This window comes from Anabrus simplex, chromosome 6, assembly GCF_040414725.1.
Source record: "Anabrus simplex isolate iqAnaSimp1 chromosome 6, ASM4041472v1, whole genome shotgun sequence".
NCBI lineage: Eukaryota > Metazoa > Arthropoda > Insecta > Orthoptera > Tettigoniidae > Anabrus > Anabrus simplex.
Window position 1 is genome coordinate 309581348 of NC_090270.1, and position 25704 is coordinate 309607051.

A 25704-nucleotide genomic window follows, 5' to 3' on the forward strand; every position below is an offset into this window, starting at 1 on the left:
CATTTTTTTATAGTTTCGCTGACCCATTTTTAACCACTTACCCCTTTCTTCGACTGAGTTATGCTGTGCTACAGAAGAGGATTTACGATTCAGGTAAGCTATGTGCCGAGGTTGCTCATCGTTTGGTGAGTAAGTTATCCACTATAATACACCTGGTTGGTTCTCAGCATTTGCTTGATAGCAACCAGGGTATTGAAGGGCACAATACTTCTGTTCACGCTAACACCAGTTGCAATGCAGAAAAGTATTGATGGTACCGAGAAGTACTGTAAAGAATGGAATATGAAAATTAACGCACAGAAAACTAAAGTAATGGTGTACAAAAAAAGAACATATTAGCAAAAATGTTATTTGGAAGGAGTAAAACTGGAAGTAAATTAACAAGTTAGAATATTTGGGAATTATAATATCAGGAAATAGAAATTGGTGTGAACACATCAAGAAAGAAAAAAGAATTAGTGGTGCAGCGGCCCTAGCTAGTATTCGAATATTAGATAAGATGCCTAATATTGATTTTAGGGTACTAAGATATGTATTCAGTGCTGTGATTAAATCTAAAATGTTATACGGTGCAGAAGTATGGAGCACAGAAAAGGAAATCGCAATGCTTGATTCAGTAAATAGTAGATTTGTTACAATAATTACAGGTTTACCAATATGTACAGCGAATAGTGGAGTTAGATTACTGTGTACAGACATTAAATTAACGGTGGATATAATTAAGAGAGTTAAAAATAATGGTTTAGGTAAAAAATGGGAGGAGGGGGAGAAATTCTAGATTTAACTTACCTGCACCAAATGAGGTACCAGAATGGGTACTGGGCGGGCAACTTAAAGAAAGTACTAGAAAAAATTGGGAAGACGAACTATTGGGACAAAGATTTAGAAGAAAGGAAAGTCTGTACGAAAATAGCAGAGAGGGTAGCAGATGTAGAAATACAAATACTAAGAGCTGCGGGTAATAACAGGAAAACTCTCGAAGAATTTATGAATATACATCCAGGTATGAAAATAATACGTGATAAATTAACCAAATGAGAAGACAGGGGATTGATATGTTGGCTGATGGGAGTTTATAAAATCAGGCTTTTACAGAAGTGGCAAATACATGTTTATTTTGTGAGAAGGAGTTAGGAAATGAACATTTCTTGAGACAGTGTGAAAGTATAAGAGCATTACGGGTTAAATACTTGGAAGCGGAAGAGATAAATAAGATGGAAAGAGAATCTGAATATTACACTCTTGTCAAATTAATAAACAGGGAATGGAGAAGGCCAGGGAAACTATCGAAATTATTGATAATTGTAAAAAGCTTGTGGGATAAAAAATAAAAGTGGTGAATGAGGGAAGGGTAAATGCTGATGAAAGTGATGAAAGAGGGATACACAGATATGCAACATTATATAGTTCAAGTCAGTAATAGTAAGGGCGACAATAACTGCAAGTTTAGTATTATGTCCCGTTTATATATATGTTCAGTTTTGTTCCTTTGCTCCTTAAGTATTGTTATTTTATAATTAGTGGTATTTTAGTTCAATGATGAGTAAGTCGTATTGTATTCCTTCTAATTAGGTTGTTTGTTGTTGTTGGTAAATCGTTTGTCTGCCTGTTGGTTTTTTGTTAGATAGTGTTTGGCTGGTGACGTAGAGATGGAATAGGGGAGATAGGCCTGACCTATCTCAAGCTAAGTGCTGATTCAGTACGTCTGCACGTGTAGAGTAGAGTAAGGTAGTGAGTAGTATTAGGTTAGAGGAAGTAAGTTGTCAATGAGACAGCGCAAGATGAGCCTAGTCATACCATTGTCTCGGCAGAAGAATACATACGTGACGGCCTACATGTAGACCTGGCATCCGCACACATGTGGGCAGTTACATGAAGGAGTGGTGAGGAATAACACTGACAACTTAAGGGGTCTTTGAGGTATTGGTTTCCGAGCCTCATGAGACATGTCTGGTCGTGATATCCCAGGGAAGGATGGTTGCAGTTCGTCACCAGGGGGTGTCGCGGCCAGACAAACTTAGTATAGAATTAATATAGATTTAATGTAGTAAATAGTTAGTTCTAGGCTTAATTTAGATGTAGGGGGTGCCCTAGCATGAGAGCTGGTCATCCGCCCATGTTAGAGCCAGCTTAATAGATTTAGTTAGGGGTGGCGCCTTGCATGGTGTCTGGTATCCCGCCCGTGTGGGGGGCCACCAAGTTAGTTGTAAGATTAGAGGGTTGTAGGGTTGGCCCTTACATGTGGACTGGTCATCCGCCTGTGTATGGCCCCGATTAGTAATGTAATTGGTGTATTTTTAGTTCTGTCTATAATTGTTCAGTTTCACTGGGTTTAAGGGTTCTTTGTTTTATGTAATGGAATTGTGAACATATATCTGGGCTAAATGCCTGCAAAGGTCAATAAATTACTTAATTACATTCAAGTATTCTCATGGGGAAAATAAATAACTGCAGCATCTACATGCTATGGAGTGCACCATGAAAAAACAAGTAAGGACAGGCTAGAGGTGGAAAAGTCAGTGTCTCAGCCATACATGATTTCTCAGTACAATATGAATACGGAAGGTACTGATCGTATGGGTCGTAACTTGACAGATGTACGAATCGGAATACGAGGAAAAAAGTTGTGGTGGGCAATATTTGCCTGGCTCGTCGATGTAGGAATGCATAAGGCATGGCAGCTGAAACACATGTCTGGAGAAGGCATTTCTCGACGTACCTCACACGCTACAAAGCTGCTTCCTTGTTCAGTAGATCTCATTGTTTTGGACATAATGCAGTGCAGGAACTTCCGTACGATAGAATGCACCACTGGCCTTCTATAATTCCAGGAGCGAAGAGAAAAAGATGCGTGTCAGAAAATTGCCTTACTAGGCCTAGAACCCACTTACAATTTCCTGACAATGATTGCAATAGTCTCGTTGCCAATTCTTTTTAAAATATACTTTTATTAGAACAAATGTTTCGCTGTATCCATGCCCCTTTTCCACGTGCCGGAGACGTAATTTCTTTAGCGCGGGAATGAGAACAAACACCTGTTCTCCCTGGTCAGAGATAACAACTTTAGTTAGAACTCCTGACTTGTAATTTATATGGGACCTCATGTAATGAAGCCAACGGCCGTAGCCGTGTTGAAACACCGGATCCCGTGAGATCTCCGGAGTTAAGCAACATTGGGCGTGGTCGGGAGTTGGATGGGTTGCCACGCGCTGTTGGTGTGGGGTAAGGGAATGGAGGAGCGGAAAAGAACTGGCTACCCTACCGCACGTAAACTCCGGCTCAGGAACACCTCTGCGGAGGTTCGGACCTGCCTTGGGGCAGAATAACCCGTACCTCTTGTAATGACTATAGGACTCTGGTTCTTTATGACACAAAGGTCTAGGGTTCAATATTTTCCACTTCTTCCACCAAGACATTCCACGGTTCAACGCGTTATTTCTCAGGATGAACCCTAAATGACGCAACTTTCCTAACAAAATCAAATCTCCTTTGAATTTTTGCTTGATTTATACCACCTTCACGGAACAAGTTGTCCGTGCGGTTAGGGTCACGCACCTGTGAGCTTGTAATCGGGACATAGTGGGTTTGAACCCATTGTCGGCATCCCTGATGATATTTTTCACTGTTTTCCCGTTATTACACCAGGCAATGCTGGGGCTCTACCCTAATTAAGGCCGTGGCCACTTCCTTCCCACTCATAGCTCTCGCCTATCCCATCGTCACCGTGAGACCTATCTCTGTCGGTGCGACGTAAAACAATTCGTAAAAAAAAACTTAAAATGCCACTTTGACGTTTGTCGTTGTACATCTCTGTCAGCCTGCAGGATGGGTTTCTCTTCCTCTAAGAATTCATACTTAATGAGCCAATAATCTCTTCAGTTGTCCGTATTAGGTCAGCCTCGTATTTTCTCACTGTGATTTATTTGATTATTATTATTATTAATATTGTTATTATTATTATTATTTATGTATTTATTTATTTAATCCAGGGTTGCCTTTTCACCGGGACACAGCGAGGGATCCCACCTCTACCACCTCAAGGTCAGTGGGCTGGAGAGTGAGACACTGGGTTGGGAAAACAAGTGCGGCGGACGACCAGTATATCGCTCAGCACGCCTCACCTGCTATGCTGAACAGGGGCCTTGTGGGGGATGGGAATATGGGAAGGGATAGGCAAGAAAGAGAGAAGGAATCGATTGTCGCCTTAATTTGAGTACCATTCCGTCATTTGCCTGGAGGAGGAGGAGTTGGAAACATCGGAAAACCACTTCGAGGATAGCTTACTTACCCCATACTCAGTTGATTTCCCGAGGCTGAGTCGACTTCTTGTACTACTTTTGATAGAGCCAGGAATCGAACCGAGACCTCCAGGGGTGGTAGCTAATCACACAAACCACCACACCACAGAGGTAGATTATTATTATTATTATTATTATTATTATTATTATTATTATTATTATTATTATTATTATTATTATTATTATTATTATTATTATTATCTGATGAATAACTCGAACATTACTCAACATTCTTAAACTCCCAGCTTAATACATTGTATCTGGTAAATAAGTGTGGAAATAACTCAGCGAACCACACAGAACAAGTAGTTTGTGATCTCTTGCATGTAGAATAAGACGTATACTCATGTTCCTTCTGTAAGTTTTTGGCAATACCTATCCAAAGCTCTTTCTTCTGTGGATGGATTACGTGTAACTTGTTCGAAAAGTTTTCTGCTGAAAGAAATATCAGTCAGCTCACGATTGCAGAAGAGCTTTAACCTGTCTGAGTTCAATCCTACGACCACAGTTTCTTACCGTAGACGCAGCCATACGGGACGGTTTTGAATTCACTGAGAACTTAAAACAAACTTTTTTATTCTAACATGAAAACTTACTTAAAGCTTTCCTCTTTTGTTACACACTCTAACGACATTGTATCAGTATTGGACATCTCCCTATCGGAAACCAATGCTGGCCCATAATCGAATTATTATCGAGTTCGTAGCAGTGAGTAGTAGCGCGCTACTGTTCTGTGGTGTAACACGATGGCATATCATAGCCCACAATCACCGCTTTCAAAACTGCGCTGTTCGTTCATTTGAATATACGACTGTATCTTATGTGACATAAAGCCAATACATCCATCCGAAGTGAGGAGGTGATATTACAGAAGCCTGCCCTCAGAACAAGTCGTATATTGTATTTACAAGAATGAAGAAAACAGGTAGTTCTTTACATAATGGAGGTCTGGGTTTAATTCTTCCTGTAAATAATACTTGCACTTTCACCTTCTTGTTTAAATGGTAGTAATAATCGTATGAACTCAGCTACCGTGTGCAGTCATTTCAATTTGACGCCATCTGGCTGTCTGCCCGTCAATTTGGACGTTCTGTTGTACTTTAGGCCTACTAAATGGCAGACGGAGCGTCTATGGCTGTGATATAATAAATTTTGTCGAGTAAACACATAAATGTGTCACCATTCAGTAGATCTTTTACATGCCGACATCGTACTACGTGGAGTCTCAAATGGATTTTCTTCCGAACTTCAAAAATAATAATGCCCATAGCAACTTACGGTATTACTGTGACTTGGGATAGTATTGCAGTTGGAGATTGATCACCTTTAGAAAAAGTCAAGGCCCGTTTCTTGAAGAGGGTACTAAGTGTAAGTATAACAGCACCATCCAGGTTAACATACATTCTAATGAGAGAAATCTTTTTTATAAATACAAGAGCATATGATAAAACGCTCCAAATACTACACGACAAAAGGAATGGCATTTTGGATGACTTCTTCATTACGGATGCGTTGATGAAAGAAGAATGGAAAGAAGACAACTACGAACTGTGACACACCATCAAACGCTTTGCAGTACACGGGTTTCACCACAAGATGTGTGCCACCAAGTGAGGACAATGTCTGTCAGTTTTTCAATGATCAATGTAGACGGTATCCTGCTAGTGAACGCAGGGAAAGACAAATATCACTAACTAAACTATGTACTGAATAATTTAGAATCTGTACTAACATAACTAATTTTTATCGCTATTTGCTGCAATAAATATTCATTCAACGATCCGACTACATCTGCCGGGTTCGAACCCGCTATCTTGGGTTCCGAAGGCTGGCACTCTATCGCTGCTCCACAGAAGCATCAGAGATATCAGAGAGGGATTACAGTGGGAAAGCAGCAAACTCCCTGGAATAAAGTTGTATATCACTCGATAGTTATAACTAGGGCTTGGAAGTTGAAGGCCGATAATCTGTTACAAAAGATCTGTAAAAATACCTAAGTCCGCCTCTGTGGTGTAGTGGTTAGTGCGATTAGCTGCCACCCTCAGAGGTCCGGGTTCGATTCCCGGCTCAGCCACGAAATTTGAAAAGTCGTACGAGGGCTGGAACGGGGTCCACTCAGCCTCGGGAGGTCAACTGAGTAGAGGGGGGTTCGATTCCCTCCTCAGCGATCCTGGAAGTGGTTTTCCGTGGTTCCCCACTTCTCCTCCAGGCAAATGCCGGGATGGTATCTAACTTAAGGCCACGGCCACTTCCTTCCCGCTTCCTTGTCTATCCTTTCCAAACTTCCCATCCCCCACAAGTCCCCTGTTCAGCATAGCAGGTGAGGCCTCCTGGGCGAGGTACTGGTCATCCTGCGCAATTGTATCCCAGATCCAGAGTCTGAAGCTCCAGGACATTGCCCTTGAGGCGGTAGAGGTGCACTCCCTCTCTGAGGTCGGGGGAAAAACCGACCCTGGAGGGTAAACAGATTACGAATGAAAACCACCTAAAATATCCAGAAGACCTAAAAACTGGCGAAATGGACGTAGAAATGCGATCCAAATTCATTTATAATTTTAGTTTTATTACGTGTTTAATGAAAGAATATCATGTTTTAAAGTGCAAAATTACGGCGGCATACAACATATAGTGCAAAGCGATGTGAGTGAACTACTTCTTTCTTCGTTCTACTTTTTCGATTAACATAAATAAAAAATGGAATTCCGTGTTTGTTAAAAATAGCACTTGGAGAATTTAGAATGACATGGCTTTTGGGCCTAGAATGAATTCAGTGAACCAGCAATGGACATCCTGGAGAAAGAAATTAAAATTAATATAATTGGAATCATATTTGGCTTAACTACACTAGTTATAGAAATTGGAATTCGGAAACCTTACCTCATTTTCATAATAGTCGTCTCCAGATTCTTAGGTGTAAAAAGGATCGTCACTTTTCAGACAGAACGTTGTAAAACACCGAGAAACTTCTCTTCACATCATCGGATGTTCCTTTTCAAAAACTCACATCAACATTTTCTTCTCTCAATATTTCACTTATCTTGCACATAATGTGATACATCTTAATTTCCTCGTTAACGACCGGCTCGCTTTTGAAGCCTACCTGGCCGGCTGTGTTAACATTGTCCACGGAGAGCCAGGATTTCCCCAGCTCGAGACACAGCTTTGGCAACTGGTAACTTTTAACTATACAGAGTGTATGAGAGATATACCGACAACAGTCCACAGTTCTAGGCCTTCAGGCTAGCAACTCAATGTTGAAAACATGAGCGCCGAATTTTAAGTAAACAAAATATAATCAAGTATGAGCATATATTCTTTATTTATTCCTAAAACTAAAATCATTTTCTTAATCAACGTTATCCGGTCGATTAGATTAGCACTTTGCTTTTTTTACCACTACGAGCGCTGATGTGAGTCAATACATTGTTTCGCTTAAGCACCACTACGAGCGCTAATGTGAGCCAATGCAGAGTTTCAGTTAAGCTCTTATAACTACATTCGGTGTAGACATTTTAAAAAAAAAAATATGCTGAGGTTATTGAACCAAGGAAGTCACATTAGAAACAATTTTGTCAATAAGTTAAATTTGGTAGGTTTTGAATCAAAAAGAAAACGAGTAAAGAAAGCAGCGATTTTAGGCTGTTTCCCGAAACTGGATTCAGGTCGTAAGTGATTTTCGAAATTTATTTCTCCTTAGTTAGATAGAGCTATCCAATACTCGCAAATTGAAACCTTTCCGGGCTCCTTAGCCCTTCAACTTTCGGCTGAATTGAGGAAAGTTCCTAATTTTACGTTTTTCATTGCATGGAGACCCCTAATTTGTCTGCTAAGAAATGAAATGTTGTCGACATTAAAAGATCAGGAACGCTGCAGTATCATGTAATGAACGATGCTGCAGTCGGTTTGGCCGACAATAATTTTCTTTTCGAGATTACTTTATGACTTCCGGCCGCGCCATGTTAGCTCTGCCTGTTGCTGTGGTATCATGTAATGAACGATGCTGTAGTCGGGTTGGTCGATAATAATTTTCTTTTCGAGATTACTTTACGACTTCCGGCCGCGCCATGTTAGCTCTGCCTGTTGCTGTGGTATCATGTAATGAACGATGCTGTAGTCGGTTTGGTCGATAATAATTTTCTTTTCGAGATTACTTTATGACTTTCGGCCGCGCCATGTTAGCTCTGCCTGTTGCTGTGGTATCATGTAATGAACGATGCTGCAGTCGGTTTGGTTGATAATATTTTTCTTTTCGAGATTACTTTATGACTTTCGGCCGCGCCATGTTAGCTCTGCCTGTTGCTGTGGTATCATGTAATGAACGATGCTGCAGTCGGTTTGGTCGATAATATTTTTCTTTTCGAGATTACTTTATGACTTCCGGCCGCGCCATGTTAGCTCTGCCTGTTGCTGTGGTATCACGTAATGAACGATGCTGCAGTCGGTTTGGTCGATAATATTTTTCTTTTCGAGATTACTTTATGACTTCCGGCCGCGCCATGTTAGCTCTGCCTGTTGCTGTGGTATCACGTAATGAACGATGCTGCAGTCGGTTTGGTCGATAATATTTTTCTTTTCGAGATTACTTTATGACTTCCGGCCGCGCCATGTTAGCTCTGCCTGTTGCTGTGGTATCACGTAATGAACGATGCTGTAGTCGGGTTGGTCGATAATAATTTTCTTTTCGAGATTACTTTACGACTTCCGGCCGCGCCATGTTAGCTCTGCCTGTTGCTGTGGTATCACGTAATGAACGATGCTGTAGTCGGTTTGGTCGATAATATTTTTCTTTTCGAAATTACTTTACGACTTCCGGCCGCGCCATGTTAGCTCTGCCTGTTGCTGTGCGTCAGAGGAGGGAAGAGAAGGGAGATAAAGTGGGAGACGGGGATAATGCTCTGTGAGAATGTACAAGTTTCTCGTTCGCTTCCAGCCCCAGTAGAACTGAACCTGATGTAAACAAAGATCACTGTGTATCCGTATGTACCCATCCGCGGTCTAAATGCTGATTAATAATTCCATTTACTTTACGCCCCACTAACTACTCTTTTACGGTTTTAGGAGACGCCGAGGTGCTGGAATTTAGTCCCGCAGGAGTTCTTTTTACGTGCCAGTAAATCTACCGACACGAGGCTGGCGTATTTGAGCACCTTCAAATACCACCGGACTGAGCAAGGATCGAACCTAAATGCTGATTGGAGGATCACTGGGCTACTCCCGGGCACATGAGAGGAACCACGTGGGCAACTGTCATTACTTCGCTTGACTGCGGCGATTAAATGAGGGTTAGCTATACATAGACTGTTACCGGGTACCACTGATGTCAACATGTAGTTGACACGCAATTGTGATGCGGATTACGGCACAAATTATACTCACTTTCCGCGAGATATAAACAATAATGAATGGTAAATGGCATCTGGATATTTAACATATCAGAAAAGAAAGGTAGATTTGAATTTATGGCCGAAACTTAAATACGTAATAAATCAATTATAACAGTGCATATAAGTAAAACTTTACACATTCAATAACATAAAATTCTAGACGGAAACGTATAGCAGAGAAAAGGCAATATTAAAACAATTGAAAAGTACAGTACTTTACCTAATCAGAATATGATAAAGGACGAACACCTTCCAAGTGGGCGCTTCTTCGAATTTCCTGGTGTTTTAACCAATCCTTGTTGCAGTCGCTCGCTGCGCGCGGTATTAATGCTCCACTCCGAAACACCAGTGAACTCGTATGTCAGCTTCGCAAATCCTATCAAGATAAAGTCGGATAATTTCTTACAAAATTTTATGAAACACATTCAATACAATTGTCTTCTTGCCACTTTTCAAAGGTTTCCCATTGCGATGCTTAACCAACTCAACTTGGTGATCCATATTGCACCACAAAAACAAGTAATGTCTCATTCACTCACTGTATCTACTTGCTTCCCAAGCTCACAGCGTAAGAAATGGCGGGTCAAGCATGAGCGCATGCGTCCCTGGCGCTCTTCAATTTGAAATGCTTGTTAATATTTAATAACAATGAATACAAATAGTTTTTTGTTTATTTCTCTGACTTAAATCATTTGAGGAATTACATTTCGGATTATTTTGCATCTAGGATCGCATTAGCCTTGATGTGTCTAACGAACTAGTTTCATGTCTCCACGTAGGTGTCCCGCGGCAGCAATAACCAATAAACGTTAACCCAAGTACGTGCTTATGTTCACATCACGACTGGTTCTCTGGGTGAAATCTGTTTTATAGTGTACAGTTTGTGCTGCACAAATAGACTAAAATGTGAACCACGTAGGAAAAGAATATGAACATTTACCAAGAATACAGGTGGCTTTCCTGGTCGTTCGCGTCACACAACACATCCTGAACGAAGTCTAAAAGTCACTACTACGCCGTTGTGAACTGTGTGCAACGAAGTAGGAGGCGCGGGGGGGCTATTGAACATGTACTGTAATCAAACCATTTCTTTGTTCAGTATTCCGTTCCATTTGCAGTTGTGAGTGAAGTAATACACAATTGTGGGGTGGCAGTTATGCATCTTCGGGCATGTTAAATAGTAAAGAATGTTACTGCGACCAGCATACGAGAGGGTAATCTATCTGTTGCATTCCTCGACTGACAAGTATGTCTTAATTACAGTGCGTTCAGTTACTGCTGTTTATTAAACGAACTGTGGATATTGCCTGTTAGAGACAAGGGCAACCCTGTGTGAGTCGAACGAGGAAACTGCATACATGCGGAGCATTATCTCAGTCTCCATCATACACCCCACTTCCCCTCTATCCTCTTCTCTGCCTTGAAGCATTGCAACGGCTTGTGTTCAGGCATAGTAAATACGGCGAATTCGTCAATTTGAAACGCGCGCCCGGAAGTAACATAGTAACCTCACTTTCTCGAAAAGAAAAATTGTCTCCGCCAATCAGATTGCATCATCGTTCTTAACATAACACGAAGAGCAGCCCTGTTTGATTTTGTCGGTATAGTTCTGATACACTCTGTATAACCTCTGAGAGCGGGCATCAAGACTGGACAGAACTGCGTGCAGCTGTACACTGGAAACCTGATAAGCAAGCCGGCTTCAGGACCGGCACGCTATTGAAGTACTCCATGTGGACTGTCGCTGAAAAAGCAAGCTTGCTATTGCTCAAGAGCCATCTGATATTGGTTACAACACAATAATAATGAGGAGAATTCCTCAAGGTAGTATTATTGGACCTTTACAATTTTCTTATACCGTACATTGTGACCGTTCATCACCATGCCATAGGGATGTTAGGAGGTCTAGTCAATTATATATGCCGTTTTCCGCAACATTCTGTGACATACAATGTAGTAATTAGCAGTCTACATGCCGAACCGGGATGTGATTTGCGATATCCCAGCCCGAATAGAGCAGTTTCTGCGCTGTAACGAGAAAAGGAGAGCGCAGTACCGCTGAACCTTGAAAGGAGAGAAGGAGAGATGACGCTACGCGTGGAAATGCAGGTTGTCGGAGAGTGGACTTAATTAAGGTGTGCTAACTCTTGAGAAATAAATGTCCTTTACTAATTCAACACCGCATTCACTGGTGCCACTTCACCATAATTTACTAAAAAGAGGAAGAAGAAGAACACCTTCACCTGAAATAATTTTTTGGAAATTTATGAGTCAGGTCTCATTCGAACCGAAGTATTTAATGCTAATTGTTGATGCATATAAATGCAATACTTGAATAGTGGATCGGTAATGACGCCTGTCATACAGCAGTACGCAGATTAAAGATGACTGCTGAAATCTGACAACGTGTGGAAAAAAGTGGGAGGTCTTGCGTGATGAACCATGAAGCGTGATTTTCTAAGAGGACTCTTTTGAGATTGTGAATGACCCACTGATCGCTTTGGTTGGGTTGCGAGCTATAATTTGATTGTTTTCACGTCGCTGAAGGATTCCGATTACCGGACCTTCATTTTGAGCAGTAGCATGATTTACCTCCCCTCTGACCATTTTGTCCGGATGCTATAAGTAGAACCGGGACCTAGATACAGTATCCCATTGTCATTTGTGTAGCCGCAGTACCCACACGTTAGGAGTGAACTTGGATATCAGTGTATGAAGTGTTGTGTCGTAGAAGAAAAACACATCACTGCGATGTAAAATATCGCGAAATAAGCCGTTTGGTACAAGATAATATACATTATTGACGAATAGAAGTCTTATCTCAAAATTTTATATTTTAAATATTAACGACAGTCAGTTGCGGTTCATGATGCAATCATCAGTGAAAGGGCAAATGCGTCAGGTTGTTTAGAGGTAGTGAGACAGCTAATTACGTTCAGTAATTAGGAACGTAATTAGCAATAACGGATCCAAAGCATTTTACGAGTGAGTGACGTTCAGTAAAATTAAAGAACTCTTCCTGATAAAATTAGCGTTTGTATACTCCATGGACACTCGTGGTGATAGACTGTGTGATCAATGGGGAAATGAACAGTGATTTCTACAACTTGCCACTATTTGCATTAATCTATTTTAAGTTATTAGTGGATCTTATCAACAGTAGATTCTTTTGAAAGTACATTTATTTATTTCGTATGGCATGAGGATACATTTTACAATTTGGTTATTAACTATATTTATACATTTGAGCTCATCAATATCTGCATTGCTGCTAAAGCTGAATGTCCAGTTTTGTTAGCCAACTCACAGTTTCATCACTGGCCTCGTGGATATCCTTTATTGTCCCACTGAATCTTCGGAGTGGGCACTCTGTGACGATATGTTGAACGGTCTGAGGCACATCAGAGCAGTCGCAATAAGGATCGCTGGTAATCTTCCACTTGTGTTTCCAGAAGTTGCATCTGCCATGTTGAGTTCTGATCCGATTAAGTGATGACCAGATTTTTCTGGGTAAGTTGAAACCAGGAGGTTGCATAACTGGATCCGAAATTAGACCTAATCTGTCAGGGTTTGAAGCTGCCCACCCATAGCGCCAGGCAGTGTTAGTATGAAATTCATCTTGGACTAGCCTCTTTCCTAGTAACCAAGAAGGTTTCCTAGATTTCAGCCTGAGATCTTCACGTAGGCAGTCTTGATGTATTGGTAGAAGAGGATTGTCACAGCATTTAACCCATTCCTTCTTCAGTGCCATTTGTCTTCGGAGATGAGGAGGTGGAATATTTGAAAGAACTGGTAACCACTCCAAAGGTGTGGATTGGATGGTTCCTGATATAGCCCTCATTGTATCGTTTAACTGAGTGTCTATCATTTTTGTATGGGCACTGTTGAGCCATACTGGGCAGCAGTATTCGGCTACTGGGTATACTAACGCAAGTGCTGTAGTTCGGAGGGTGGATGCAGATGGGCCCCAGCTTGTTCCTGTGAGTTTGTGCAGGATGTTATTGCGGGTTTTGATCTTGGCAGATGTTTTGCGTACATGTTCGCTGTAAGTCAAAGATCGATCCAAGGTAACGCCTAGATATTTTGGATGAGGATTGAACTTCAGTATATGACCTCTGAATTGAACCTGAGGGGCATAATTAGCTTGTCTGTTGCTGAAATGAAAGCAGCTGACCTCTGTTTCTGTTATGTTTGGTTTCAGTCGCCAGGTTTTAAAATAATTATCAATTCTGCAGAGATCTTTAGTGAGTGTGGTTTCTGCTCCAGCAAAATCACTAGACTGGGCTGCCAAACAGATGTCGTCAGCGTATATAAACTTCCTAGCATTAGTTGAAGGTAGATCTGCTGTATATACGTTGAAGAGTAATGGGGCCAATACCGATCCCTGTGGTAATCCGTCACTCAGTTTGTAAGTTTTACTTATGTTGCCATGTAGGTGTACTTCAATCATTCTATTAGCCAACATATTATTCAGCAGGGTGGCAAGCGTCTTACAAGGGATTAACTTCAGGAATTTGAGGATCATTCCTTTTCGCCAGACTGTGTCATATGCTGATGACAGATCTACGAACACTGCTACGGTCTTCTTTCGATCTTGAAATCCCCTCTCAATATGGGTGGTTAGGGCTAACACCTGGTCGGTACAGCTGCGGCTTGGTCTGAAGCCAGCTTGTTCAAGTGGTATGTGCTCTAGGATTTTGGCTGAGATTCTATTGTATATTACTCTCTCCAGTAGTTTGTAGCAGACACTTAAAAGGGCTATGGGTCTGTAATCTTCTGCATTGTCTCCACTTTTCCCTGGTTTAAGGATTACTACTATTTTTGTTCTTTTGAGTATTGATGGTAGTTGTCCAACATGTAAGATATTGCTGTAAAATTTGGCAAGCCATTCGGTTGTTCGGGGGCCACAATGTATAAGGAATTCTGGGTATATTCCATCCAATCCGGCTGCTTTTCCTGACTTTATTTCTTTTAGCGCAGTTGAGATCTCAGCAGCTGTGAAATCAGAGGAAAACTGAGAGACTGCTTTGGCCTGGATTATCCTCGATTTTAGCTCTTGTTGAATTCTTTTTGACTCTTTCTTATTTGTGCCGACTGGTTTTCTTGTCAGGTTAACTAATCTGTTTGCCACCTCGTTTGGTTTTATCTTAGAGCTCTTGGGACCGAATTTGGGAGTGCTGTTGCCAAGTTTCCTTAGAAGTGACCATGCTTTTCGACTGGAATGTTGAAAACTCATATTTTCCATGAGATTGAACCATTTTTCTTTTCTAGATGAATATAGAGACTGGATCAGTTCATCTGCAATTTCAGGGTCACTGCTGAGCATATATTCCTCGTTGAAAGTACATAAACGGTGTTTAATAACTGATTTCCCATTTTTGCCTGTATGTTCGTGAGTGATCGTCGAACCCCAAGATCTGGAGCCTACAAGAATCACGCCTAAGTGCCTGCAGTCATTTCTACAGGGAACGTCCAGAGACTCAACTAAGAAGACCACAGTTCGAGACATCGATCGTGGTAGGATGAAGAGGAACCCAGGACTATTAGAAAGAAGAACACTCATCATGAAAGAGTAAAAACCTAAGGTGTACCTCGAGATGACGGCAAACCATACCCAGCATTTGATAAGTACAACTGATTGGAATACATTAAACCACGAGATTTGCATGCCAGTAGCAATGTTTAATTTTTGTAAATATTAGAATGTTATAATTAACAACAATATTAAATGTAGGGAACACTATAGGCGTGTGACTGGGAAAAGATTATTTATTAATTTAATTAGGGTTTTCAAGTGATTTAAGAATAATCATTGATATTTAGCAGGGTTATTTGCATGAATTATTATATAGATCCCATAAATTCTTATTGTATATGAAGCACATATTTTAAGAAGAATAGAGCTTTAGCTAAACTTATAACTTCTTTGTAATGTTACTATCTGGTAAAGACTTACATACCGTAGTAGTTTGAAGATAAAATATATGTTTGCTTCAAGGTGATTCAGGTAGTTATAAATCCCGTCTGATAATAGATGATCATTGAAGATGTCCCAAACCAAGGTATTATGTGAAATATATAGATATGCGAGAAGAATTAAATAACCTGTAAGAGTGGAGTCTTCTCTGTAAATTAATAGAACGGATTTGAGATGCAGTGGTATGATATGGAGGGTAAAGCTTGTGAATTTTTGAGACGTTGGAATGATAAAAGATTATAATAATTATGGCTGTTGTGATATATTGAATTAGGCTGAATATATAGCCAGATATGAATAATAAGAAGTAATGGCTCTCAAATGAATGCGTATTTGAGAACAAGCCGAGATGATATATAAAAGAAGGAAAGAAGGAAAGAAATAAAGAAAGAAGGAAATGACGAGTTCAATGTTTTTTTGTAGCCATGGAGCTGGACACACAGCTGTTGTCATGATTGACAGTTTTAATACGTGAGGACTTGTAGGGTCTGAGGAAGAGTCTGTTGTCCCCAACAAGCTTAAGGTTTACCTGCTGGATCCCTCTCGTTTGGCAATGCAGTCTCAATTCCATTCTAATGATAGGTTATGAGTAACGCGGATAATTTTCTGATTTTGCGAAGGATAGATCCCTTCTCATGTGTATGCATTAAATTAGCTCGTGATTGGAGTCTTAAATTTTTTACCTTGGAAGCTGGAGTACCTGAGTTCGACTCATGTTGGAAGGAAGGATTTAACCTGACACTATGGCTTGGTTAAGCCATAATCTTCGAGAAGTATTGTGTGATATATGTTTGATATTTTTTCTATGTAATGTGTTTATGTGTCTTATTATTTCCCAAAGTGTCCTATGGTGATGGGTTCGATTCCAGCGTTGGCTGATTTTTCTTTGAATATAATTTGTTAGGTAAACCCAGGATACACGTATGTGTTCAGTGTAATATATAATTGTCATGGTCAAACAGACCATGTGTTTGATATGCGGCGATGCAATCTCGTGTATAAAGTAGATGTACTTATGATATAAATCCTTTCTAAATCATGACTAATAATTAATTAAAGACATGATTAATTATGATTTATGATAAATTAATTAATCAACAGGATGGATGCCATTTAGCATCACTGTTATAGATAAATAAATCCACGGATCAGTGTGTATTAATCAAATGATTTGAGGTATGCCGAGGATCAACTACAACTATGAATAAACTACAAGGACATTAAGGCATACTATATAAATAATTTTTGAATCAATCGTGATTGTTTCTTTGTTTATGTGTTGTAATATGGCATCATCTCGTGTGATTTTATCAGTATAATAAAACGTTTAGTAAATAATATTTCAACGAAGATTCTTCTCATTTCATAATATTAGTGTATTCATCTCACATTATAGAGAATCCTACTTTCGTTATATTTTATGTAGTGCCTATTTTCTTTTTCGAACATTCCATTGCCCATATGCTTTATGAGTTCAGCCGATGACGCAATGAAAGTAGGGAGGACGAGACTTCAAGCCTGTTAAGTGACTTCTGGAGGTTCTCATCCAACAATTCCATCTATGCATCTGTTTGTGAAACCGAATTGTGTAATTGTTGCCGTAAATTACCCAGTATGGGTAGAATATATAAATGATATGAGTGAAGAAGTGGAATCAGAGATAAAGCTTTTTGCGAATGATAAATGCTGTATAGAGTAAGAGATAAGTTTTAAGACCGTGAGCAACTGCAAAATGATCTCGATAATGTTGTGAGATAGACATTAGGAAATGGTATGGTTATACACGGGGTTAAAAGTCAGATTGTGAGTTCCACAAATAGGAAAAGTCCTCACAGTTTTAATTACTATTGATTGGGTGAACGTTACATATGGGGATCACTGTAAGTACCTAGGTGTTAATGTAAGGAATGATTTGATTGGAGTAATCACATAACTGGGATTGTAAATAAAGGGTACAGATCCCTGCACATGATTATGAGGGTATTTATATGTTGTAGTAAGAATGTAAAAGAGAGGGCATACAAGTCTCTGGTAAGACCCCAAATAGGGTACGGTTCCAGTGTACGGCTCCTTCACTAGGATTACTTGATTTATGAACTGGAAATTATCCAAAGAAAAGCAGCTCGATTCGTCCTGGGTAATTTCCAACAAAATAGTAGCGTTACAAGCATCTTAGAAAGTTCGGGGTGGGAGGACTTGGGAGAAAGGAGACGAGCTGCTCGACTAAGTGGTATGCTCCGAACTGTCAGTGGAGAGATGGCGTGGAATGACGTTAGTAGGACGAATAAGTTTGAGTGGTGTCTTTTAAAGTAGGAAAGTTCACAATATGAAGGTACATTTGGAATTCAAGGGACAAATTGGGGCAAATATTCGTTTAAAGGAAGGGTGATAGGGTATGGAATAACTTACCAAGGGAGATGTTCAATAAACTTTTAATTTCTTTGAAATCATTCAAGAAAGGGCTAGGAAAACAACAAATAGGGAATCGGCCACCTTGGCGAGTATCCTAAATGCAGATCAGTAGTCACTGTTTGAACAGGCGACTGTAGACTGTCATAAATGTTGTTACTGTCGGGAGATAGTGCTGCTTAATGTTTCATTCGCCTGTCGTTAATGAGGAAATTGAAAGAGCTGTAAGTATTTTACATCAGTACCACCTGCCATGACCATAACACAGACCTGTTCAAATATCTTCTCGTCGGTGAGAAAGATACATCCTCCTAACGGTACTAACAAGGTCTTTTCCCCTTGAAGTTAAGTACGGTAGCATGCATCCACTATATCCCTGGCTGTCGTAACAGGTGACAGCCCACAGAGGCACTCATTATGGAAGCATGAGCTGGTGTCGCATCTGAGTCTGGCATTGCTCGTACCACACTCCTCGCTTTCATCTTTCTTATATCACCCCTCGTGTTAAATTATTGTTCTCTTCCAGCCCCGACTGCCTTATTGGCTCTGAAAAGCTCCTTTCATATTTTAAAATTATTTATATAAGGGTCAGTCAAATGAAAAACGAACACCTGCCACAACACATAATGCTCTCGAAAGTTGGCAACACTCTTGTTACGTACCGATACTGCCATCGCTATTGTTGGAGAACAGCATAGTGTCAACTCACAGGTACACGCAATTGTTGGGTTATGTCTTTGTTGATGCGCGGACTGGTCTTGTGTGTTCGTCCAGCTGTAGAAGTGGAGCAAATTGGCCTTGAATGGAGGCAAGCAAGGAAGAGTAGAGAAGTGTTGTTCCTTTTCTGGTTGCGGAGCCCTATGAAGACACGTTGCAGAAACTGCGACGTGCCATACAGACAAAAAGCCCTGGAATGCTGTCGGACGGAGTCATCCTGTTGCATGATAATGATCGCCCCCATACTTCCAATCTGGCGATTTGGTTGTAAAACACTTCAACATCCTCCGTACATCCCGGATGTTTCACCTTGTGATATTCACATTTTTGACTGATGTTCCATCTTCTAGCCAATCTTTAAGTATTTAAATTTATGCATAAAACTATGGTTCGACTCATTGGCTGAATGGACAGCGTTGAGGCCTTTAGTGCAGACGGTCCCGTGTTCGATTCCCGGCTGGGTCGGGGATTTTAATCACGTCAGATTAATTCTTCTGGCTCGGGGAATGGGTGTTTATCCCCAAACTTTCCTCTTCATATTCAGACTGCACACTACACTACCAAACACCTCAGAAACACGAAATAGTGATTACATCCCTCCATATAATGTTGGCGTCAGGAAGGGCATCCGGCCATAAAACAAAGCCAAATCCACATGTGCCCCACAGTTCGCACCCCCGACCCCACACGCGTTAGAAAATTGGTAGTAGAAGGCGAAGGAGAAAGAGAAAAAGAATAAGAAGAAAACCATGGACGCAAAGACCCATAAATTAGGAAAAATCAAATTATATTTAATATTTACGCCCTTCGTGGACTTTCCCTTTCAATTCGCACCCGCGACCCCACAGGTGTGGGAAATGCACTAGAAGATTAAGAAAAATTATAATAAGAGTTATAATTATAATAATAAAATATAATCTTAAATATATTAATAGAAACGTACCACACATGCGTACATACCTCTATGAAATTAGTAACCATGTAATTTCTAGTAATACTGTAATAGAAGTAAATTTTCCTTCTTCTCCGCTTCTTAGTCCGTTTACCATCCAGGATTTCCCTCCGATTCAGCGAGGATCCCAACTTTAGCGCCTCAAGGCAGTGCCTTGGAGTGTGAGACATTCAGTCGGGGATACAACTGGGGAGGAAGATCAGTGACTCGCTCAGGCGGCCCCGCCTGCCATGTTGAACAGCGGCCTTGTGGGGGATGGTAAACAAATGAAATGGCTTATGGCTTTTAGTGCCGGCAGTGTTGGAGGACATGTCCGGCTCGCCAGGTGCACGTCTTTTGACTTGACGCTCGTAGGCAACCTGCGCGTCGTGATGAGGATGAAATGTTGATGAAGACGACACATACACCCAGCATCCGTGCCAGCGAATTTAACCAATGTTGGATAAAATTACCGACCTTGCCGGGAATCGAACCCGGGACCCCTGTGGCCAAAGACCAACATGATAACCATTTAGCCATGGAGCCGGATGGGGGTTGGGAAGATTGGAAGGGATAGGTGAGGAAGAGAGAAAGAAGCGGCCGTGGCCGTAAATTAGGTACCATCGAAGCATTTACCTGGAAAAGAAATGGAAAACCACTTCGAGGATGGCTGAGGTGGGAATGGACACCCTCTTCTCAGTTGAACTCCCGAGACCGAGCGGACCCCGTTCAATTCCTCGTACCACATTTCAAATTTTGTGGCAGAGCCAGGAACCGAATCCGGGGCTCGGCGTGCATGGCAGCTAATCACACTAACAACTACACCACAGAGGTGGACAGGCGTAAATTTACTCATTAAAATATTACTGAAGGAACATAGTAAAATATCACCTTCAAAACATAAGTACACGAAGAGAAAGGAAATTAAGTACAAGAGAAATATAAAGATGCAGAAAGGGAAAGGATGAATGATGAAAAGGAAGGAAGGAAGGAAGGAAGGAAGGAAGGAAGGAAGGAAGGAAGGAAGGAATAGAAGAGTTTTACGGTGGCAACTAACAAATAACAACATACTGTAGTTTTCCTGGTGTCCCTACTTCACCTTCACCGGCTGGATATTCGTTTTATGATGGATAACTTCATATTTCTCTACACTTCTGAATATGTACAAAAGGTTGATGGTAAGAATGCTCCAAGCTCTTGAAACAGAGCAATAGCAATTTTATTAAACAACTTTCCCTGAGTCCCTCATTATACCGCAGCAGAAACTCCCCAAAATATGTTTCTAACACTTTAACACGGACTGTACAAAAGTCCGCTTACCTAATCTTCATTTCTTCCAGAATCCAATTCTCAAGTTCAATTTTCATCCCGACAAAGTTTTTAGTTTCCTCAGATTTTAATCAATAAATATAATGAAGTAAGGAGCTAACAAGAGACAGATGTTGGAATATTACTGGGTAGATTAAAGTCTTATCACTCATTAATAAAACATAACGTACAACTGGTCTCTTCACACCAAGACTCCCCAGACTACAAGATGAGATAGCTTGCTGCACTTCCTCAACTTAGTCTCAGAAAAATACTTGAATACTCTACTAGCTTTTGTTCGCGAATTTGCTTGCATGGAGATTGGAATGAATGGTCAGGAATGAATTTCTCATGTGCGAAAAGGATAAAATACTGTGCAATGTGGATCGGGAAATGCATAATTGAGGCTATTGTATCAGAAGGAACAATGTCCAATTTTCGTCAAAGTTGAATTGCTGTTGTATTATAATACGAGACCTTTTTTTTTTTTTTAAGTAAGGGCTGTTTGACGATTTTCAAACACCATTTTCAGATTCTACATACTTTACTCAATTTTTCAACATAGCCGCCAAGTTTGTTTAAACACTTATCATACCTTACAACTAAGTTTTGAATACCCTCTCCATAGACACTTGCCGCCTGCTCCGATAACCAAGAGTTCTTGATCTTGATCTTGCGCTGGGACAGAGTATATTTGGCCTTCACCTTTACTCGCGAATCTTTTGTTTTTGTACAGATTTGAGTGTTCTATGACGTTTTTGACTCGTTATGCCGAAGAAGGTGTTGACATGTTAAGTCAGATCGTAACGGGAGACGAAACATGCGTATCGCATATCACGCCCGAATCGAAGCAACGGGGCATGGAATGGAGACACACACATTCGCCTGTCCCAGCGCAAGATGTCTTGTGTCTTGTTCGTAATAATAACACTAAAATAGTTCAATTTTACATTTAATATTTACCTGCCTGTTAATTCCCTGAGAGGAATAAATTGAAATTTTATCATTTTTATTTTTAACGTAGTATTCCCCACCCGGCTTCTCATTCCTGTCGCCCGGCTGACAAAAATTTCTGGGGAGAACACTTGACTGTGTAGACATTAAAAGTGAGAAGCAAATAGTCACTAGGTATTCGGTTTCTGCTATTCCGTTTGTCCTAGAGTCACATTCTGTTAATCTATGTCCAGATCCATGGCTAGCTGGCCAAAACGGTAGCCTTTGGCTCAAGAATTCCCTGGTACGACTCCCGGGCGAGTCGGAGACTGAGTGTTTGTGCCATATTCAATATTAGATTTCGCCCTAGGCAGAACTCCATCCTGAGAAACGCGAAAAACTCGTTTTGGGTTTCTCCGGAGGACATATACCACTATTATTCCAATAAGCTCTGAGACATTCTGCCCCTGTTGTCAATACTTAGGGCATCCGCTGTGTTAAAAAAGGGACGTTCCAAACCTTTCTGGTAAAGTGGTAACCATAACGGAGCATACTTACTTATTCCTTGGCGCTACAGCCTTCACCTCCTCGACAATCTCCATCCACTTTTCTCTGTTGCCTGCTTTGGTTCTCAATCTTCACACTCCCATCCTTCTCAGATCCTCCTCCACGTCCTTCTGGTTTCCCATTAAATACTTTCTTTACCGTCCTGTTTTCTGTCTTTCTTTCTTTATTTCCCAACCATCGCAGTCTGCTACTCTTTGTTTCTGCTACTAGGCTATATCTGGTTTATTATACAGCTCTCTGATTTCCTTATAATTCCTGATTCATCAGGTTGCGAAATACCAATGCATGTGCCGTTTTCGTTGCCAGGGTCGTTTATCCCTTACAAACGTCCGGTTTCTTTTGTCCTTCGGTTATGTAACAAGTGTTCTTTTTCAGGGCAGGGTTGTTGACCCCACGCCAAACTCCCCAACCTGAGGGAACAGGATACTGCTCTTAGTCTGGCTCATTGCCTTAGACCTGTCCTGCTCGGGTGTCCCTACCAGGAACCTTAGCTCCCGTTGGCTTAGCTATAAGGGCCATTTGAGCACGCAAGCCTACTAAAGCATCCAGGGCGTCATAATTTATTTCAGCGACCCCAAAAAGCATGGATTCGACCCTAATATTGGTTGTTTTCGATGATTATTTTCATGTCACTCCCTCTCAAACCCCAACCGTAGGGATGCTAGAGGTGTTTTAACCCCACAGTATCTTCTCCTGGTAGTAAGTCATATGTGTACCAAAATTTGTTGAGAGCTATATTACATCCAGTAGCGTGCGGTGAACATATTTGTTACCTCAGCTGCAAAAATGTTCTTTAAATGTGAGCAATCGTAGCCCCACTACATTCTCTAAAGTCAACCATACCATTTTATGAACTCACTTGATAACTAAAAGAAAATATAACAAGCAAATAAATAAATAAATAAATAAATAAATAAATAAATAAATAAATAAATAAATAAATAAATAAATAAATAAATAAATAAATAAATAAATAAATAAATAAATAAATAAATAAATAAATAAATACATTTTAATCGAAACCGACTTTCAACCTATTAGGTCGTGTTACGTACATTTAGTACGTATTGAAGAGATGTTAAGTACAGAACAAAAATGGCCAACCAGACACCAGTGGGATCCGAACCCACAAATTATAACTCACATGAATTTTTCTTGGAGGTGAACTCAACTGTGTATGTTTCCAGTAGCTGGTACTCTGCCGTCGGGAAAGGGATTCAAATCCAGTCGAGATTTGTAATGTGTAAGAGAGTTTGGAGCACATTCCTCCAAGATGATATTTTGCCATTCTGCCAACCGTTTTGGCCAATAAAGTAGTGTGCAGTAAATAACGATATTGTTAATTTCATGTTATTAGTGAGTGGTCTATCACAAATGATATCCACAACGTTGACATCCTCATTTAAAGGTGAACTCCATTCTTCTCTCCTGAATAGCAAAGTAGCGAACAGTTCTTTCAAAAAACGAATCTTTCTGGCGAACGTCTTCCAGTAATGCAGCTTCAATGGAAAGCAGTGCCAAGCTTGAAAACATTTCTTCTCCCGTCCTGTTCCTTGTATAGGTTTTTATTCTTTTTTAAAGCTCAGAAGGCCCTTTCCACCGACGCAGTAGACACTGGTATGGTACAAACGATTGCAATTAACTTAGAAAGTTATGGTAAACAACAAATTACTGATTGTTCTGAAAAGAGGCTTATTACATCAAATAGGCTTTTTCATTAAACTCCTCGCTACTGTAGAATACAGTTAGTTCGTTTCTCAGCCTAATTCAATCGAAATGACCAGGGTAAGAATTTAGAAGACTAGAAATTTTAGCTTGAGGGATATGTTTTTTAAAAATTTCATACTTTTCCTTTTTCTGCATATCTTAGTCGTAAGAAATTCTATTTCCCATAATCCTGAAAACGCATTTCGAGGTGACTGTCAACAATATTAAATATTTAACAGTAAATTTGTTTGTATTTAGGACTGTTTCTTTTTGTTGGTTCACCTCTTTCTTGTGCTGTTTCTGCATAGATGGACTTAAATTTGTCCCTTAATGAATAAATGGCCTTCCGAATTTCATCAAACTTTTTACGGCAGAAAATGATGTCAAAATTTTTCGCCTGGATGATATTGCAGAAAACATCAGTGAAAGCAAATATTTTGTCAAATGTCCCAAGGAGATAGCAAAATGTGGTATCATTCAGCGTGTGGAGGTGACCTTTCACTGCTAGAGCTAAAATGTCATTCTCAATTTCGAGGGAAATTCGTAACATTGAGTTAAAATTTCACACACATCACTTCTGTGAATGAACACGGAGATGTATGGTTCCATCCAGCAGGTGAAACACTAGGAAATCTTATCTGCAAACATTCTTCCAGGAATTTAGCCCGTTTAGGTGAACATGAAAAGAAAGCAGCAATACCATTAAGAGAGATAAAAAAAATTGTATTCAGACAACTTGTTCACAGAATGGGAAAAAACTAGATTTAAGTGGTGGGCATAGCAATGAATAAATAATGCTTGAGGATGTGTACATTTAATTAATGCTTTCACTCCATTCATATTACGCCCGATCAGTGAAGCAGCTCCATCGTAAGACTGCGTAATTAACTTGTTATTACCATCAAGCTCAGTCAAATATTGTCTTACGATTTCTGAAATGCCTAAAGATGTTCTGTTTTCACTAACGTCACTGAACCCGACAAATCTTTCCTGTGTTTGCTCGTTGTAAACATAACGTAGAACAATGGAGAGTTGTTCAGTGTTGGAAACATCAGTCGTCTCCTCCACTAAAACTTAAACAAACTTGGCTTCTTTCAATTCAGATTGTATTTCTTCTAGCAACGAGTTGGTCACTGCATCAATTAAATAATTTTGAATTATATTTTATACACCCCTACAAAGTGTGGATATCCTCAACTGGGTATTCAAGAGAGGCCCATATTCTGCAGTGTATTTTAAGAGTTATTAACTGAGGTTTCACACTCGTCATGCCCTCGGAATGAAAGTTCTTGCTTAGATAAAAAGCACCGAATATTTACGAAACGCTTCAAGAGTTCCCTGTTTTGTTTTACCCTCTCGTTATGAAATTAATGTGATTCCATGTTTGAGCTGGTCATCTAGTTGTGCGTCCACCCTAACTTTACGAAACGACGCTGAGTGATAAAATGCTCTGATGTGTCCTATAGACTCTTC